This window comes from Meriones unguiculatus, chromosome 3 (assembly GCF_030254825.1).
Source record: "Meriones unguiculatus strain TT.TT164.6M chromosome 3, Bangor_MerUng_6.1, whole genome shotgun sequence".
Taxonomy (NCBI): Eukaryota; Metazoa; Chordata; class Mammalia; order Rodentia; family Muridae; genus Meriones; species Meriones unguiculatus.
Window position 1 is genome coordinate 129514223 of NC_083351.1, and position 19044 is coordinate 129533266.

General features: G+C 39.5%; 1 protein-coding gene across 2 annotated transcripts in view; it reads left to right on the plus strand.

Moving 5' to 3' along the window:
- Positions 1 to 2183: 2183 nt before the first annotated feature.
- The window catches only part of Ghr (growth hormone receptor), a 253524-nt gene continuing 236663 nt past the window's right edge, over positions 2184 to 19044 (plus strand). The window contains exon 1 of one of the 2 annotated variants that reach the window (XM_060380532.1): positions 2184 to 2636. The gene's annotated coding sequence lies outside the window, so the exon portion shown is untranslated. Of the gene's footprint in view, positions 2637 to 3388; positions 3412 to 19044 lie in introns of those variants that run through there. The other variant, XM_060380533.1, reaches the window with a different exon arrangement.

Below are 19044 nucleotides of genomic sequence, written 5' to 3' on the forward strand. Positions count from 1 at the left end.
CTACTTAAGTTAGACAGACTGGCCAGTGAACTCCAGGGATACACCTGTCTTTGCCTTCCTGGTGCTGATTGCGCACCCCTAAGCCACCAAGCACTGTTCGGTATTGTGTGTGAGTGCTAGGAACTCAGAACTTGCACAGGAAGTACTTTAGTAACTGAAGCATCTCTCCATCCCTGGTTTATTTTGGCTTGGAGTTGAAGAGGATCAATCCATTGTGGTGGAGGAAAGACAGGCTCAAGAAGAGCAGCACAGCAGACCAGACTGTGTCCACAGTCTGGAAGCAAAGAAAGAAGAATGCTTGTGCTCAGCTTGCTTCCTCTTTTACCTATTTATTTATTTATTTATTTATTTATTTGTTGTTGTTGTTGTTTCATCCAGGCTCTTAGCCCTTGAAATGACACTGCCCATCTCAGTTAACCCAATCTAGAAAGTCTCCCACAAAATGCCCAGAGGTTCTCCCAGGTGATGTAGATCTCGTCAAGTTACACCACAACCTATCTCTTTAATGTCTACTTTAGCCAGCATATCTTCTCACATGCTGTCTATGTGCGACTGTATTTCTATCAAAGACAGAGCAGAATCTAGAGAAACCTGCTTCTGTCCCTCATAGAATGGAGCCTGCAGCTGAAGCATGACCCTGCAATCATCTAGGAGTATGATCAGAACTTAGAAAATCTTCCGTGAGTCCATCTGACACCTCTTAGACTACATCAAGGATATTTGAACTTGAAGAGTAGGGAAGTTGAAAGAGGAGAAAGCACAGACAGGATCTAAAGAGATAGGATGGTCTTGCCAGAATCCAAACTGCATCCATGGAAGGTCACCTAGGACAGAGTGAAGTCAGTGTGTGAGGACTGCCTGGTCTCCGTTCCTGTCAGCACTGCCCTTTCAGCCAGCTTGGCACACACAGACCACCCAGCAGGAGTTTTGCCTGACCTCATGGTTTCCTTTCTCAGGTTTCTCTATTTGGGCGACTCTCCCTTTAAAAGCTCCAGAGTCAGTAAGTACTCCTACTGCTCCATCAAAGCATGGAAATCACAGGATTGAGGGAGAGTCTTAGAGAAAGCCTGCCTGTGAAACAGGACTAGTTCAAGACCACTAACTATCCCACCCCCTACTCCCAATACTCCAGTGACAATACATATCATTTTCCCCTTTCTGTATTCTAGAATCATAAGGTATCCGAGACACATCTGGGATCCTGGGAAGAATGCTAAATCATTTCCAATTGTAGAATTACTTTGAAAACAGAAGCCTGAGAGATTTTGGTCTAGTGTTCCTAGGTTTTCACCCCATCTGTTATCTTAATGTGGAATTGGTATTTTATTCTTTTACAGTGCTTAAACATTTAACTATGACTCTAGGTCTGAAAGCAACATGAAAGAGGTGTGTGTGTGGGGTGGGGACTCCTTTTTAAAGCTGAAGCTGTAAGAATGTTATATAGATAAGTGAGATTAAAACTAGCTGTCAGTACAAAGTAAACAGTGAAAAGAGCGCATGACCAGTTGCTCCTCCAGATAGGAGACGGCTCTACAGCCGGGATCTGGACTTTGGTACCTTTGTATTCTATGCCTAGAGAAGTGAGTGGGAACTGGCCACTTGGTGTTTCATGGCAATGCTTAGGTAGCACTCTGACTTTGGGAACTATTTGACAACTCCTATCTTGATTAATTTTTTCTAAGAATGGAATGAGATAGCAAGGGCCTGTGTCTGATAGATGAACTGTCTTTCCGTAAGTCCCAAACAAGGACAAATCCTAAGTTGGGCCCTATTCTAGCTCTTCCGGCAGACCCTTGCTCTGTACTAACACAGCTCTCTGCAAACATGCACGCATTCTTGCATTCTTGGTTACCTACTTTGTCTTTTTTTTTTTTTTTTAACTTCTCAGATTGGGAAGGTCCTTTATACTGTATCCCAGTGAGCAGGAGTTTGAAAATCGGAGCCAACTTAAGTGTAATGTCTCGTGGACTCATCGCACTTCCCAAGGTGTCTTTTTCTGGTATCTGCAGGAGGTGTACTACTCTCCTTGAATGGATAGCCTGCTGTTGAGGACTTCTAGATCCTGAGTTCTTTGGAGAGCAACGAAGTCTCCCGCAACTGCCAATATTTTCCTCTAGGAGGAGCCCCTCCGCCCAGTTCAGAGTGACACGCACCAACTCTCAACTCCGCGCCAGAAAGCTTCATCCCAGCCCCACCGAAAGAGAACCGGGGGCGGCGCTCGGCCTTCCAGCCGCGGGTCCGGAGCCGGCCGCCCTCAACTCCCGCTGCCCTTCGGTTGGGCAGCGCTGGCCCCTCGCTGATCTGACCGCCAGACGCCTTTTCCCACCCCTCCCCTCCCTTCCCTTCCTCTCCCCTCCCCTCCTCCTTTCCCGTTTCACCCCGCCCCCTTCCTCCTCCCCAAGCCTGACAGCCCACGAGCTGCCAAGCAGGGCGCAGCCATGGGAAGAGGAGGCGGTCTAGGGAGCGGCGGCACTGGCAGAGGCGGCTGCTACAGCGGTGGTGGCGGCGACGGCTGCTGCTGAGCCTCGGTGGCCGCGGGGACCCCGGGCTGGGGCCACGCGGGCCTGAGGCCTCGGCGCCAGAGGCCCCCACGCAGACGCGAACCCACGCTCTGTCTCCCAAGGCGAAGCTCCGAGGTACTGGAGGGGGACTCCGGGCGCCCCAGCTCTTATTTCTCCCACTTTGTGCCAGGAGACCTGGCAGCAGACCCGGACATGCCAACAGCTAATGAAAATGGGGATCACTTTTATGTATTTGCTCTGATAATTTTGGGGCGAGTTTGAGGTTTGAGGTGGGCTGTGTTACAGTCTCAAAGTTGTTTTCTGCTGATGGGTTGGTGTAACCAGATCTGTGTCCTGGAAATGTGTGTGTGTGTGTGTGTGTGTGTGTGTGTGTGTGTGTGTATGTGTTTAAGTTGCTCTTGGTGCTATGTGAAGCTGAAAGTTGATGGGGGCAACAAGGAATTGGGGGCTGCAGGCAAACCTGGAGCCTGCTCCAACAAAGGTGTAAAGGTGCAAAGAGAGAGTTTCCTCCTAAGACAGTTTTGTTAGTCTTCAAAGTTTCGCTAGGGTGTTTGTCACCGGCAGCCTGCCAAGCTGGGGCAGGGACTGAGAAGGCTGCTGCGGCTGCTCTCTGAACAAGTTCCCGGGTGGAATGACCCGTGGGACTCCAGAGGGTGGGCTGTGAGCGCGCGACCCTGCAGCGCTGCCTCTGCACGTCTGAGCCAGCTGCAGCTGCTGTGCGCTGGCAGCAGAGGAGTGGAGTCAGTAGTCACCGCCACCAGGCTCCATGAACTGCGGCGGGTGGAAATTGTGGCAAGCCAAACTGTCCCAGCTCTGGACACACTCGTGGTTATGAAATCAACCAGGCTCAAAGTTCTGAGAGAACGGCAGAGTCTTGAGCGCTGAGCGGGTGAGTGGGGTAGGAACATGTTTGGAAAGAGAGAGCTGGCTGCATGCAGTGGGTGCAGGACGGGGCTATCCACTTGTGGGTGCGTGGGGAAATCTATTTCTGGGCGAGGACTTTATATATAGCACCGAGAAGTATGTCTCCTGGGACCAGGCTGCAGGGTTCCGTGGTCTGGTGATGGTGTGTGTGCTATGTGTGTAAGGCACGTGTGTGGGAGCGCCCTGAGAGGTGTGTTGGCCTCCTGAGCCAGGATGTGGAGAAAAAGAAATATATCACTGGGATACTGCCTGCTGTTTCTAGCTCCTGGAGATCTTAGAGGGAGTACCGTGGTGGGAAGCCAGAGAGTTGAGAAGAGGAAACAGTTCCTGAATAGGAATAGATTTCCTGGACTTTAACTCACCTGCCTTGGAAGGTCTGAGGAGTGGAAATGGTTTCTAGAGTTGTCAGAAAAGCTGAGTGGGAGAGCATTTAAGTGTCTAGTGTGTGCTCGTGTGGTTACAGAAATTGAAATATGGGGACAGATTCGCTGTGGATCTGTGTGCCTCCAAGGGTGCTTTGTCCAGGGGATAAGAGGTCTCAGTCAGGAGTGTGGCTGAGTCAGTGTTTACCTCTTTCTACAGAAATTGGATGTGTAGGAGCAACTGGTGTCCAGGCTGCTTTCTATATGGATCATACAAAGGGTCTTTTTATTCTTGAGATGAGAGCTACTGAAATATTTACACAGATTAAAATGTTACATAGAAATAAAATAAAGAAAACAAGGTATCAGAGATTATATATATTTATATATGCTGTGAATGTGTGTATGGATGTATGTATGTGTATGCTGTAGTTATCTTTCCTATTGAGAAAAGCAAAGCTCTGTTCTGAGATTACATGCCAAAAGGTCTCCAGTCACTCATTTTTTTCCCTCCAAGGAGATCTCTGCATGGACTAGAAGTGTGTATGTTAGCCAAGAGACACTGGGTAATTATCCTTTGTAGTTTAAAAAGCCCTGTCCAATCTTCATTGCCTTCTTTCACCCTTATAAAATTTTGGCTTCACATTAGTCTAGAGAAAACTGATGAATCTATATTCGACATCTCTTCGTTTTCTTTCTTTTTTTTTTCTCTTTGTTTTCTTTTGGGAGTAAATATATCATGGTGAAAGTGTAGTTTTGGTTCCCTGAATAACACAGAAAGCCAATGCTTAATTAGCAAAGGTGTGACATGAAAGTTTGTAAATGCAGTGACAAAGTGACAACATTCCTGCATATTTTTTCAAAGTGAGCCTAACTTTGCCTGGCAAATATTTTTGGTTATTAGTTTTCAAACAGTAGACTGTACTTCATAAACTGCTTTCAAATGGCCACAGCAGGCCTGGACTATGCTATCTCTGGAGTCTGTGTTAGCAGATGTTTACAGTGCTTGGTAACCTATGGGACTGTCATGTGGAGTGTCTTGTTAGCTCAGGACATAATGTTTATAGCCCAATGTAATAAATGAAGCTACAGTTGCAGCCTGCTTCTGCCAAGTGCATGAAACACCCCAGTGTGGAAACAAATCTTGAAGTTGGTCCAACTTGGCCAGCCTTTTTGGCTATCTGCTGGTAAGCATTGTTAATGTACAGATAAATCTGAGTGATACAGAAAGAATGTGGGACAGCAGACTGTTTAGCTTTTAAAAAAGCATGGGCTCTGTTTGTAAAAAATATACTAACCTGAGGATTAAGCTTCTTTGCTCTTTCCACCAGCAAATGCAATAATTTTTGAGGTGTGGTTGCTTTACACTCAGTCTTAGCCAAATGACCAAGAAGTGTTGAGTGGTTGCTATTAAAGACTGAATCTTTAAATATTATCTATAATGGAAACACTTCTCCTTCTTGTGTGGCTATACAAACTTATACTTTCTCTTTACAAAAGAAGGCCAGATAAAGCAGAGAATGACCACCTAGCATGTGTAAGGCTCTAGGACCAATCCCCAGCATGAGAGAAAGAAGAGGGGGCAGAGGAGAAAAGTACCCTGATATAGTAATGATGTGAATAACATGAACACTTTAATCTTGAGTTGGTGAAAATTGGAGTTTGATAAGTCTCAAGTCAACCCTCAGCCAGTTGTGTTAGCACGGAAGAATATCCATTTTAGATAGTGATTTTTTTCCAACCTGGAACAGCTATATTGACAATGTTATACTAATAACCTAGATGCTTAGCTTTAAAACTACTGGAAAGGTAACTTTATGTAGATTGTGTATCTCGACTTCAGTATCTAGTCTATTGCCTCCTGGAAATGATGAATTGAGCTCTCACTTTCTCACTGGCCAGTAACTTTCTTTGGAGACAATTTTTCTTTCTGTGGTATAGAAATCTTTCTATTTTTGTAAGCCCTGTGCTATTTCTTTTCTAAATTCATTTTGCTTGTTCCTGAAGTCTTTCTTACCCACCAGGGCATGTTGTTTTTCTCTGCCATAAAAAATATGCCTCACATTCCCTATTTTCTCTGCCACAATCTAGTTGTATATTGCCTAAAATACAGATTAGGCTCTGTTGGCTCTATACATTTTGTATGTATCACGATAGCTTAGTATTGATGGCGTTTTCTTAGCCATCTCATTGCACCATTGGCTGATTTCAAACCTGTAAGGAAGATAACATGCTCTTCTCAGTTTCTGTATCTGTAGTCAATGTTGTAATCGTTTCATGAATTTTTCAAGCTTGAACTTGCTATAAATTCATACAAAGGGTAATAATGGAGATAAATATAATTTTATATGCTATGTAGATTATTTCCTTAACTTTTTTTCCCCTATCAAAGAGTGCCTACCAAAAAGATTACAGACTTTTCTGAAGATAAGCAAATTGCAGCTGCATGTTGTAGACAGGTCCTGACTATGATGTATTTCTTTCATGTACCTTATTGTGTCTGCTTTCATGAGGATGAGTCACTAGTGGCAATCAAACATTTATTGAAGGCTTGTTCTGCCCATGTCCCAGAGAGTGTGCCATCTGGCCCCAAATGAGGTGAAAGTACATCAGACAGAAATGCTTCCTTTGGCAACTGGGATCTGAGATTCAAGTGGAGGACATGACTAAATCAACAATCTGCTTTTCACTCAGGAGGCAAATGGCTTGCTAATGTCACAGTCAACTCTAAAGTGCTCAGTTTCCATTAGAAGGTATAGTCCAACATCTGTACGAAATCAGGCCCCCGCATCCTGTAGTATGTCTAGCTGGGAAATAGATGATTTATAAGATCTAAGCTGCCTTGATGTGAGGCAGGAAAGCTGGCTTATATGTGGAAAGGGTGTGGTTTAAAAAAGCAAACCCTTTAGGGCTCACTGACTGGGAATTTATCACCTATATGCTGATCAGTTCTTCTGACACTTGTTTTTCTCTTCTAAGAAAATAGTAATGTCTGCTTTGTGTTTCTGCACAAGGTCTTTAGCGTATATGGTTTGTAAAGTAAATACCTACTTGCTGTGATTGGCTTGATGACTGGGGCTTCTTAACAGATTAGAAACTCTCCTTGTCACCTGCTCAAAATTGGCTATAAGTGTGTCTTCCTTTGGGGAGTATTCACGTGATATTATTTCTTTAAATTATATTATTTCTTTAAATATATATGATTCTGATACCAAGTGAATTATATTTATCAGGCTATAAGTGTGTTGATATAGCAAGCCTATCTGTTTGGTTGGGTCTAAGTTAAAAGGGTATCCTAGTAAGAAGAGTGGATGTTAGGAACCCACAGCGGTTCAACAAATTCATTGAAAAACCTCCCTCAACCCTGGAATATAGAAGGATTTTGCACACTGAAGGTGTGTTTTTATGATATTTTCTGGGAACAACTTACGGCGCTACACATATATACTCAATATGATAACTGATTGTTTCCTCACTATTTTAGAAAATAAAAAAATATTTTAAGAAGATTTTCATTCAAAAATCTTAAAAGAGACATTTTTGTTCTTCTAATATACAGGAGACTTATGATAATTTATTTGCCCAAAGATACATCCTTATAATTTTGTCTCAAAATTTACTTACTGTATTAAGAATCATGTCCACTTTTCTCGTCTAGTGTTGTCACTGCAAGGGAAAGCAGACTGCAGCCATTGCAGAGCAGAGTTATAACCATGTCCCTTGTTTGCTCACAGATAGTGTGATAGCTGATGCTGTACACCGATCTGGACTTTGATGATGGCAGATGAGAACTCAAACTTTAATTTTGCTTTCTATTTGTCAGAAGGTCGACTTTGTTCTTGTGCAGCATGATGACTCATGATCCCAATTCACTCTGTCACTAGTCTTTCTGGAAACCTTCAAGCTATGTTCTTTCTAGCTTGGAAAACTTCAATTTGGAAAAACAAAGTGAAAAATTGTCTGGTAAAGGATAGATGAATGAGAAATTATAAAGAGTACCCAGAAAATAAAGGCTTTCGATGTCTTCTTCCCATAAGGACAGAGAAAAATACCAGAAACCCCAAGCAAGGTAATAATAGGTGAACAAAATATGTCATGTTCAATGTCATGTTTAATAAAAAAATATTAAAGCAAAATCCAGAGAAAGAAGAGGAATGACATCTCCCATATTAGCAGTATAGTATCTTACGTTTCTGAAAGATGTTGCCCAAGTGATATCTTACTTTTCATAAATACTTAACAAATATCGAGTTGATGGCTTTGCGTTAACAGTGGGAAGACATATTGAGCAATCAAAGGGTTAATCAAAAGAGACTGGGAGGGATAGTCTGTGGGAAAAGAGATGTAGGTAATGATGACAATTGGGATTTAGGCACATAATGCAATTTTGTTTGAGTTCCTTGCTTGAATGATGCCACTTAATGACAAGCATCCCAAAGTGAATCCTACCCACAGCCTTTGAACAAATCCACAAGTAAGTCCTACCTGATCATCCGCTATTGGTAGCAGATGATCACATAATAGGTGTCTACAGATGCTGTGTATATATGCTCCTCACTTGAGTTGTGTATTCAGGGGTCCATGTTAAGGCCAGGGCTTGTGGGAGGAATGGGTAGCTACTGCATGGGATTTCTGCATACTTGTGTTTCCCAAATGTAAATAAACCCAATTTCAACATTTCTTCTCATAGTACTATTAACGGTGCTCATAGTAAGATTTATTTTTAAGAATATGATATTAAACAAGCCTTACAAAGGAAGAGTCTGAGGAGTGCTCCTCCCCTTTCATTTTCCAATCCCATGCTAATCCTAATATAGCCTTGGTCTAATATAGCTTTGGAGTTTTCCAGACCTTAAGGTCATGGACCAATCACTCTAAATTCTGCCTCTATGCCTTTTAATGTGGGCGACATTTAGAAATATGTTCATTATGAGAACTTAAAATAGTTATATATCTTTAATTGAAGGTTGCTGAATTTTTGTGAGACCAGAAGCAATTCAATACAGAAAAAGATTATATCTCCTCAAAATCAGGAAATCTCTATAAAATCTTCTAAGTAGAACATCCTCACTTTATTTAATGATTAAAGTAAGAGTACCTACAATGGGAGAGTGAGAGATTATAACCCAGTTCTCTCTTTCTCTAGGCTCTTTCTATTATATTTTGCTAGTTTCTATTAACATGCAGTATGAAAATGGGATATATTTTTCTTAGTGCTTTTTATTGTTAATAACATAATCCTGCTTGCTGGGTCAATAATGTAGAAAATAGGTTTACTTTAGCTAACAATTCTGAATGGCTATGGATGACTGGCCACATATAAATATTGCCATACTGCTAGCAGTTTGTAGTTAGTGCGACATATGACATAGCAAGAGGCAGGGAGCATGAATATGTATATTGCCTTGTCTTTTCCTCTCCTTTTGCAAAGCCATAGCTATTTGGTCATAGGCGTTCCACCCTGATGATCTTATCTAATCCTAATAACCTCACAAAGACCTTGTCTGTAAACATCATACTTGGATCAACTTTCTACCCTTTCAGTACCTCAGAAGGATTGAATTTCAACACATAAACCCTTAGGGAACACATTCTAGCTGCAACAAATATGTTTATTTATGCCATTCATATGGAAGAGTGGAGGTTAGCTGGGTTAACAGTTCAAGTGGATAGACTGTGGGCTGAGACACCTGATATACTTGACCAGCAGTTCTTTCCATTGGGAGTGCACACAGATTTGCCATAAATTTCAGTTGGCAGATGCCTGAAGGGTGTCAGCTATTGTGAAAGACTAAAGATAGTTTGGTATTCTACAAGAGACATGGATTCAACTTTGAAATCACAGAGGTCTGGCTTGCACATTTGGATACAGCTCTGCCTATTTTTATTGGCTTTCTTTATGAATCTGAGCAGGTTAAAAATCTTATGCAAAAATGGTGGCTGTGGTCCTTCGCATGGCTTCTTTAATTTAAATGAGTGGAAGCAGTGCCTGCTACATACTGGACTCAGTAGAGAGGGATACCCTGGTGAGAGGATTGAAGACTGAAGACTTAGAATCTTCACTGCAAAATGCCCACTTGATACTAGTGTGTGTGTGTGTGTGTGTGTGTGTGTGTGTTTGTGTGTGTGTGTCTATTTAATTCTTCCTCCTTATCCAAGACAACTAAATTAGGGCTTTAATGAGTTCCTGAAGTGCTCATTTGTCCTGAACGATTGAAGTCTCTCTCCTTCAAAAAGCACTGTTCATCAGAGATTAGCTTCCTGTGATAGTTCTGTCACTGCCTAAGCTGTGTATTTTTGCAATATAGCAAAAATACAAGTCATTTACTCATATGATTATTGGTGATTTATGAGGCTTGTGTTTTAAAAGTCAATACTAAAAGTCATTCTTGATGAGTGTATTTCTCAGGGAGATGCCTATCTGACAGTGATGGGAGATCCTCCCTAAACAAGGAGATACTTTTGGAAAGTTAAGGGATGACAGAAAGTTGGCCAGTGGAGTGGTGATGGTTATGGTAAGAATACCCTACAGTGATAAAGTGTGAAGTACAGGAACCTGAGGAATCAATACACAAATATTTTTTTAATTTTTGCCATTGAAGAAATAAACATTCCTACATGAACACACAGGTAAACAATTTCCCATTATAAGGACAATTTAAATATATTTATTAAAGCATCATTGTATAAAAAAGTAAATTCATAACTCTTCCATAATTATAAAAGGAACACATAACATAACACAGATATTAATTAGTGAGTGAACGTGAAGACATAAACATTTCAACGGAATACTGAAATGAATCTGCTAAAACAGGACTGTTCTTTCTGCTGGACACAACTGGTTTGCACTTACATGAATAAAAATCATTTAGACTCATTCTTAAACATTAGATTCTAATTCCTCGCAAGTGTAAAATAGCCTAGTCAAAGATAAGGACTTGGGCCCTCTATAAGACCTTATGTTTTTCAGATCAGCTTTTGGCTATGGAAAAATTTAAGTGCGAAGTAAAGAGAATAGTATTTTGAGTCTCAGGTACTGATTAGTCAACTTCCCATCTCTTCACAAGCTCTGGATCCTTTGGTGTGTACCTTCAACCAAAAAAAGCCCCCCTTTTAAAATATACTTTGTAGGTAAAGGACTATCTACTTTTCAAACAAACCTTGGCTTACTAAATAAAAGGCAAGTTATGATAGAGGAAGAATTTTAACAAAGTAACAAAGCATGGGTAGCAATCTTCTACCCACAAGGTTAGTTCTTCTCTCATTCAACCCCACGGTCTCATTCTCAGAAAATGATTCTCAGAGCCCTAACTAGAGTAACTTCTAACTAGGTCAAGATTTAATTTTATTGTGTTATATTTCCTTGGCATTATTCATCATTGATATTATCTTATTCATTAATTTGTGGTAAATTAAAAAAACGAAATTAATACTGTCAGATAAGTTTTAGAAGTGTCCTAGTCTCCCCATACTTTATCCCTGCTAACTATAATATGCTTTTATTATTGCTGACAGATGAAAAAAAATGAAAGTTGGTTAAGTTTCTTGCCCAGTGACTCACAGTAACAGCTAAAGTTAAAACATATTTGTTTTATTCTACTGTTAACAATATATTTAGTTGTTTCCACTCTTCTCCATATGCTCAGCCACTAACCTTGGTGACTTTGTTCTAGAAATAGTGTTTTAAAATTATGTATTATCAAACTGCAAACAAAAACTGAATTAAGAGTCAGCCTTGAGTTTGTAAAGTGTTTTTAATCTTATTCTTGTAAAACTTGTTATTTTTAATATGCTGATTTGCACATAAATTGACAACAAAGCTCTTTAGAAAGTCAACCATACTCCATTCATTAGTAAGTAATGTTTTGACATAAACCAATAGCAGACATGAAAGCAAGTGTCTCCAGGGCAGGATATTGACGTTGTATTATAATTCAAATAATTTTGTTATTTTATAGTGTGTCTGAGTCTAAGCAGTGGACCATTGTTTTCAATCTTTCTGTAGTTACTGGTTGTTTCTTTCTTGAGGGATGTAGAATATTCTATGAAATCTTTGAGTGATTCTTATATTTGCAGTGCTCTAACTAAAAATTATCCTGTGTTGAGTTGGACGCTGGGGCATGAAGTTGAGAAATATGAGTTCTTGTAAATTATTTGCGCTTTGACTCTGGGAAGATAAACAACATGCATATCGGGCTGACCAGCACTGGAATTCATGTAACCTCAAATTCTAAATTGAGAAAAGAATGAGCTTTAAGGTTTTTTTGTTTATTTCTGTCTTAATTACAAGTTACTGGAAGTCTAGAGTTAGTATTTAATAACATAAAATCTATGCAAAATACAAATTATTGGTTCAGAAAGCTACCTAGTTTCTAGGTAGAAAAGCATGTAAAATGGACTTTTTCTTCCTATGAAGAGATAGGTAGAGATTGACTAAGAGGCAGTCCTTTATATATTTCAATATATAAAACAGTAAACATTTTTAAAGGAGAAAAACCATTGTCTTTCAGAACACATATATGAGGTTGTTATTTTTACTTAAGTGGCTACATTAAATTGGCATAGTTTTTTATTTTTATTAATTACACTTTATTCACTTTGTATCCCCCCATAAGCCCTCCTAATCCCACCCTCCCACCCCCTTCTTCAGGCATGCCCCTCCCAAAGTCCACAGATAGGGAGGTCCTTCTCTCCTTCCTTCTGATCTTAGTCTATCAGATCTCATCAGGAGTGGCAGCATTGTCATCTTCTGTGTCCTGGTAAGGCTGCTCCCCCCTCAGGGGGAGGTGATAAAAGAGCAGGCCAATCAGATTATGTCAGAGGCAGTCCCTCTTCCCTTTACTATGCAACCCACTTGGGCACTGAACTATCATGTGCTACATCTGTGCAGGGGTTCTAGGTTATCTCTATGAATAGTCCTCGGTTGGAGTATGAGTCTCTCAGAAGTTCCCTGTGTTCAAGTTTTCTGGTTCTGTTGCTCTCCTTGTGTGATTTCCGTCCTCTCCAGCTCTTACTATTTCCCACTTCTTACATAAGATTCCATGCACTCTGCCCAACAGTTGGCCATAAGTCTCAGCGTCTGCTTTGATTGTCTGCAGGGCAGAGGCTTTCAGAGGCCCTCTGTGGCAGGTTCCTAAGTTGTTTCCTGTTTTCTTCATCTTCTGATGTCCAGCCTCTTTGCTTTCAGGATGGGGATTGAGCATTTTAGTCAGGGTCCTCTCTCTTGATTAGTTTCTTTAGATGTACAGGTTTTAGTAGGTGTATACTATGTTATGTCTATATGAGTGAGTATATACCTTGTGTGTCTTTCTGCTTCTGGGACAGCTCACTCAGGATGATCCTTTCTAGGTCCCACCATTTACCTACAAATTTCATGATTTCCTTATTTTTCATTGCTGAGTAATACTCAGTAATACTGAGTAGATGTACCACAATTTCTGCATCCATTCTTCAGTTGAGGGGCATCTGGGCTGTATCCAGCTTCTGGCTATTACAAATAAAGCTGCTACAAACATGGTTGAACAAATGTCCTTATTGTGTACTTGAGCCTCTTTTGGATATATGCCTAGGAGTGGTATGGCTGGATCTTGAGGAAGCACTATTCCTAGTTGTCTGAGAAAGCACCAGATTGATTTCCAGAGTGGTTATACAAGTTTTGCCATAGTTTTCAACCATGAACTTTGATCCTTTGCATATGCAATTTTGAGCACAATCTAGAAATGCAGATTTTCAAACTGTACCCCATTAAGCCTGTACAGCGAACAGATCCAGCCTGACTGTTCTGTATGCTTCCATCCAGCAAAAGGCTGTGCATTGATCTGTTTTACATAAAACATTTCTCATATCATGTAAGTTGCAGAGACAAAGTTTCTTCTTAAAGACATTAGGCCTGGCGAGATGGCTCAGAGGGTAAAGGCTTTGTCCACACAGGACTGACAGCCCAGATCATACATATAAAGCCAGAGGTGCGGATTAGAGAGAGAGTACAGTAGTTAAGAGCACTGGATGGTCTTTCAGAGGATCCAGGTTCAATTTCTCAGCACCACAAGGCAGCTCATAGCCACCCATAACTCCAGTTCTGGGGATCTGAGCTCTCTTCTAGCCTCTTTTTGGCACATGTGTTACACAGACATGAAGGAACAGCACCTATACACATAAAATAAAATAAAATAATAAAAACTTACTTAAAAAAAAGTAAATGTGCTAACACATATGTAATCTCAGCATTCCTAGCTGGAGTGCTCCTAATTGGAGCCAGAGACAGAAGAACCACTCCAAAGATTATAAACTAGTTAGCCTGGAGTATACTATATGTTTAGAAGAAGCAGTAATGAGAGGCCCTGCTCAACAATGTAGAAGGAGAAAATTGACTCCTGAAAGTTGTTCTCTGACTGATACATACACACCATGTCATGCAAACCCACACTTACACACACAAATATAAACAAATTATAAACAAATATAAACAAAAATATACAAATATAAAAATTTAAGTTTAAGTCTTGAGAGTAATTCCTTTTTAGTGAGTGAGATTTTTTTTTCAACTTCTGTTTAGGAAGAGCTCCAGTTTCTAGAGGACAAAACTTACATTGGCCTTTCTATGTTTAAGTTTTAGGTTTACTTTTGTAAATGCTATCTTGTAAGCATTTACAAGGCAAAGAACTATGTATTCTTGAGTTAGCATACATATAAATCATTTGCTTAAACAAACTCTGCTATGTAGTCAGTATCCAGGAAGTACTTCTTGTGGATTGCAGCTATACCAAGCTCACTTTTCACATTGCTTAATCCCAACCAATACCCCATGATCTTTATAAGTAAACAATTAAGAAAACTATGGCAGTGAGAAGCTGATTTGTTAAAATAATGGCAGATGACATGCATGTGTTGCAGTCATAATTCAAATGCACATCTTTCTAATTCCAAATGCATCTAATCCTCATTTTCTAGCAAACCGCCACTGAGGGAGTGTTCTTTGGTATTCAGGATATGTTGTTTAATTTCATTCATTCCTTCTGGGTGTGGGCTGAACTTAGATGACATATGGCTAATGACTGGAGAAAGTGGAAGCGAATATGTACAACTTTGGAGACTGAGTCACTCACTATGACTTCAGATTTTGCTAATCTGTCTCCTAAAGTTTTTGAGAAATCACATTGGGGGAAACCAGATGTTGCTTGGACCATCCCCTGGAGACACCCACATGAAAAGGAACCAAAGAATTTCCAGTAGCCAACATGGAATCAGGAGTGTTCACATTAGTAGCTCATATGACACTGAAGACTCTGGCTGACAACTACCCTGAGAGCAAGTACATTAGTTACTCTTCTGTTGCTGTCATAAAGCATCATGACGCAGGCAACTTACAGAAGGAAGGGTTTATTTGGGGCTTAGTGTTCCAAAGGGTAAGAATCCACCACCATCACAATGGGGAACATAGCAGCAATGATCAGGCATGCATGACACTGGAGTAACAGCAGAGAGCTCAGAGCTTTAAGGCAAGCAGAAGGCAGAGAGAGCTAGCTAGAAATAAAACAAGTCTTTTGAAGCTTCAGAGCCCACTCCCAATGCCTTGCTTTCTTCAGCAAGGTCACACCTTATAATCCTTCCTAAACAATTCTACTGACTGGGAACCAAGTATTAAAGCATAAGAGCTTATGGAGGCTATTCTTATCAAGTAAGAGTGGAGGTTAAGTCTTTCCCCGCCTCCCAACAGTTTGACTGTTACCTCATTGAAGACTGTAAACTAGCATTATCCATTCTAGGACCCTGTTCCTACTCTGTATTTTAACAAATATCTGTTGTTTTAAATTGCTGTTTAACATTTAAACGATGTTATTTTTTATGGGCCAATAGATAACTAACACAACCTAATGATGCCTTAGTCATCTCTCTAAAAGGAAATTATATTAACTTCACTAAATTTAACATTTTAACAGTGATAGAGCAAGATAAGACTTTTAACGGAAAACACTACAACATTTAAATAGTAAATTGTATGCACAAAGAACACAATGGTGCAATGGTTGTAGATTCCCTTGCGACTTGGATTTTGTAAGTCAAAGGATAATTTCTGTAGAATCTATGATTTCAGGTAATCTATCTGGCTAAGTAGGTAAGGTTACTTGATGAATCCTGACAAACTAAATTCAATCTCTCTTCCTCAAATGGTGGAAAGGAGAGAACCAAGTCCTACAAGTTATCCTTTAGTGTCTACTCACATACCCTCACATATACACACAGAGAAAGAGTAAATAAATACATTTTCCTGGAATTCATGATTTCAAAAGGAAGGATATTAATAACAGCATTTCTGGGGTTAGCATGTTAAACTTTAAAAATGTCTTTGTGGGAAAACTTGGGAGCTGTCTTTTTTGGTTGTTCATCACTTACAATTGGAAATTGTCAAGAGCAAGATTGTACTTTGCGTGACTTAAATGGGATATAAAGCAAAGTTAAGCTTTAACCCCTTTCTTGGTAGTTTTTCTCAGCTTTTCAATAGGGTCCAGAAGCCTCATAAGTCAAAGTATTTCTTGGTTTTCTTTTCTTTACATATTGCACGGATTCTGCTTTATAGCCACTTACTATTTAATGAATGACTAGGGTTTGATTCATATCTTTAGATCTTGAGTTCAATAATTTGAATGAGGCATAGAATCACAGTATTCCTAGCTCATCCAAAGATAAGCTCTGCAAGGAATGGAAGGAGATATATATTAACTGGTTTGCATACATGTATACTTACTGAATTTGAAACATTTTAACTTCTTACACAGATGCTTATTGACTTGTCTCTTAAAAAATAAGATGCAAGTGGCTTTTCCTTATATACTGCCAAAGTGATAAAAGGAAGCCAAGATATTCATTCATGAAGTGGATTTGAGTAGTTCTTGTAGTCGTAGATATGGGTAGTATTTAGAGTGACTGTAAAGTAAAAATACTGGTTTTCTTGTGTCTTAGAATTGGAAATTATATATCAACCCCAACCCACTCCAGTATTTGCCTTTCATCTATTTTTTTTTCTTATAGATTATGGCCTGAATTCTCAAAAAACTGTCTATATTGAACCAAACTTAATGACAGCATATTTTTGAACTTAATTCATAGGGTTTTCTTCAGGCAATGGAAGAGATAAACACTGACATTCTGAGTATAAATATTCATCATTGCTTTATTATCTCATTTGTTTATTAACTCACAAATATATCCACTAATTCAATAAATATTTATTAAGCATTTGTTTTTTTTTTTTCAGCATGCAGCATGCTGAAATACTTTGACAAGGAGTCTTTACCCTAAAATGTTTCATAATCTAAGATGCAGAAGGATATTATCCAAGAATAATTAAAAACTGTTGTAAGTGGTGTAAAATAAATGTGTAAGGAACCCTGGTTCAGGCAGAGGTCTGCTGGTCAGGAAACACCTTCAAAAAGAGGGGTGTGTGAGATGTAAATGGTCATGAAAATGAAGAATGGCGTCCTAGGCAGAGTGGGATAGAATTCAAGAAGATACACATGCTGTAGAACTGAAAATAATCCAGGTGAACTTGAAACTGTCTTCAAAGCTTAAAACAGAACAGTCAAGAAAATCAGAATGAACATGATCTCACCTAAAGCACCTCAGAGAAACATCCAAAGTGGTGTTTGATCGCATAGCCACTCATTGTGGTCCATCCAGGTATTGCATATAGATTAACACAAAGGAAAGCATCCACATGATCTTCTCTGAATTAAACAGAAATTAAAATATTCTAATTCATCACACCTGATTGCTTGATACATGTCATCTGTTATACAGTTAGAAGACTTGTACTACAAACTTTTTTCCTTTGATGGTTAACATACATGTTACATGCATACATATGCCTGTTATCTATGTATGTATGTACACTTATACTGTCGTATGAGAGTTGAATGCACATAGAAGATCTAAAGACTATTCAGTGCCAATTACAAGAAATTTTATAATGGTGCACTTTGTATAGTAAGAAAGGCACAACATTAAGAGAATCTCAGGTGACAGCAACTTGGACATTAACCAGAAGGCTCACTACTGTGTTCAGCTCACCCACCTGTGTTGTAGAAAAAGCAGCTTCAGCCTCAGCATCTCTCATGTATCTCCTTTTAGCTTCATGTTATCATCAGCAAATTAATCTTTGAATACTTGTTATCTTGACCAGTATCTTGAAAACCATCTTCTTGTGTATGGATTGATTTTTAGATTCCTGAGCATATTCAAAACAATATGATATTAGCCTAACTCATCTTTCTATCTTTGGTCTCAAACAGTCCATTTGCTTGTTCTTGATAAGCAAACCTTAGTTCATATTTTCCCTCCAAAGTGGTTTCTCCCACATGTTTGGATTCTGTTCTAGAAGGCTGAAATGAAATGAAAAATTTCAGCTACCATGGAATTGGCTCTTATCCCCACTTTTTTGTCCAGATATAAAAGTGCCTTTCTCCCTTTCCTATAGCACAGTCATTGATTATCACATTTTCTCTCATGTGTATCATCAAGTCACCAGATGTGACCTGAATTCAACATCTATGCCTATAGCTCCCTTGTATCCTCACTACAAAGAAAAAGGCATCTGTAAGCTCCAGGGAAGAAAGTACATCTTTAACATCAAGGGAGATGTAATGAGTAATGCTCTTTTGTGATTTATTTTATTTTGTCAAATAACTATTTTTTGTTTTGTTTTGTTGCATATCCACTGTAGTACTGAGTGAGCAACAGGCTGAACACTGGCCACATAGAAGATATTCAGTGATTAGGCATTGGTGATTTACTATATGTTTGATTCAATTTTTGGGTGCTTTCAGACTGAGGGAGATTTGGTCTGAGGGAAGTTGATGTTTCAAAAATTTGCAATAACTGTAAACACAAATGTTAAGGAATCTGGTATTTCTTCAAGTCAGCAAGAGTCACATTCATTGATGGAGTTATGTCACCATCCAACTCTCAAGTGTTAGTGATGACACTGTTAGAAAATATCCCTTTCAGATACCACCCATAGCTGTTTTCATGAGCATGTTGTTTTACTGGGAAAAGGATATGGTAGTGTAGTCACGATGATGTTGTATCTTGTCATTGTTGTTTTTCTTGTTTTAATTTAAAACTTGTCATGGCTGGGTTTTTATTTTGCTTCATTCTTTGCTGTTAATTTCCATGAAAATGCTGATTTCTTTTTATTTAATTCACAGCTATAAATATTGTCTGCTTTAAATAGTATC